Source organism: Colobus angolensis, unplaced genomic scaffold (genome assembly GCF_000951035.1).
Source record: "Colobus angolensis palliatus isolate OR3802 unplaced genomic scaffold, Cang.pa_1.0 Scaffold107, whole genome shotgun sequence".
Classification (NCBI taxonomy): Eukaryota; Metazoa; Chordata; class Mammalia; order Primates; family Cercopithecidae; genus Colobus; species Colobus angolensis.
The window spans coordinates 3,225,832-3,227,856 of NW_012111697.1; positions in this window are offsets into that span (position 1 = coordinate 3,225,832).

Consider the following 2,025-nt stretch of genomic DNA (forward strand, 5'->3'; position numbering starts at 1 on the left):
GCCACTGCACTCCAGCCTGGGCAACAAGAGTGAAACTCAGTCTCGGGGAAAAAAAAAAAAGTTCATCCATGTTGTAGGATCTATCAGTACTTCATTCCTTTTTATTATCAAATAATATTTTATTGTGTAGGCCTCCCATATTTTCTTTCTTCATTCATCTCTTCATGGACACGTGGGGTTTTTCTACTTTTTGGCTTTCATGAGTAATGCTGCTGTAAACATTTGTGTTCAAGTTTCTGGGTGAACATGTTCTTATTTCTCTTGGTTATATACGTAGGAGTGGAGATGCAGGAGTGTATGGTTATTCTATGCTTAATCTTTGGAGGAACTGTTTTGAGACTTTTTCCCGGAGTGGCTGGACAATTTTATATTCACACTAGCAATATATAAATGATTTTGTTTCTGTACATCCTCTCCAGTATTTGATACTATCTTTTATTTTAGCTCTTCTTATAGATGTGTAGTAGTGATATCTCATTGTGGTCTTAACCTGTCTAAAGGCTAGTGATGTTGAATATCTTTTTAGATAATTAGTTTCTATCCATATATCCCCTTGGCTGAAATTTCTCTTTATGTCTTTTGCCAGTCTTCTAATTGATTATCTGATTTTTTTATGTGGTGTTTCTACATTGAATTGAGAGTTCTTTATATATGTGTTCTAGATATGAGTCCTTTGTCAGATATGTGGTTTGCAAATATTTTCTCTTAGTCTGTAATTTGTCGTTTCATTCTCTTAACTAGGTCTTTTACAAAGCAAAAAAAAAATAATAATTTTGATGAAGTTGGATTGATTTTTTTAGGGATCATACCTTTGGTGTCATGTCTAAGAATGCTTCATCAAGCTCTAGGTCTCAGAGATTTTCTCCTATGTTATCTTCCAGAGGTTTTTTTTTTTTAAATTTATTTTATTTTACTTTTTAATTGAGACAGATTTTCACTCTGTTGCCCAGACTGGAGCGCAGTGGCATGATCTCAGCTCACTGCAACCTCCGCCTCCCGGATTCAAGTGATCCTCCTGCCTCAGCCTCCCGAGTAGCTGGGACTACAGGCACGCACCACCACAACTGGCTAATTTTTTTTTTGCATTTTTAAATAGAGACAGGGTCTCGCCATGTTGGCCAGGCTGGTCTCAAACTCCTGGCTTCAGGTGATCCATCCATCTTGGCCTCCCAAAGTGCTGGGGTTATGGGTGTGAGCCATGGTGCCCAGTGCTTCGGGAGGTTTTATAGCTTAATATTTTACATGAAAATCTATGCTCCACTCTGAACTACCTTTTATAGAAAGTATGAGGTTTAGGTTGAGGTTCATGTTTTTGTCTATGGATATCCAATTACTCTACCATCATTTGTTGAAAAGACCGTTTTCCTCCATTGAATTGTTTTTGTTCCTTTGTTAAAAATGTTGGCCATATTTGTGTGGGTCTATTTGTGGGTTCTCTAGTTTGTTCAGTGGATTGATGCGTCTATATCTTCACCAGGGCCACACAGTTTTGATTACTGTATATTACTTTATAATAAACCTTGATATCAAGTATAGTGGTTCTTCCCCCTTTATTCTTCTTTTTCAGAAATGGTTTCCATTCTAACTCTTTTTATTACTATTTTTTGCTTTTCCCATAGGTAAGAAAACAATATTCTTACTGTTCTTTTTTAAAAATTTTTATTTAAAATTTAAAAAAAAATTTTAAGTTCTCTTTTTAAAAATTTTATTGTTTAAAAATTTTGTTTTGTAGAGATGGGGTCTCATTATACTGCCCTGGCTGGTCTCAAACTCCTGGCCTCAAGTGATCTGCCCACCTTGGTTTCCCAAACTGCTGGGATTACAAGCATGAGCCACCATACCTGGCCTATTCTAGTTCCTTCTATGTAAACTTTAGAATAATCTTGCCTATATCTATAAAAAAATCTTGCTGGGATTATGGTAGTAATTGCATTAAATCTGTATGTGTATCAAATTTTGGGAGAATTGATATCTTTACTGTGTTTAGTCTCCCAATCCATGAATATGGTATGTCTCTCTATTTAG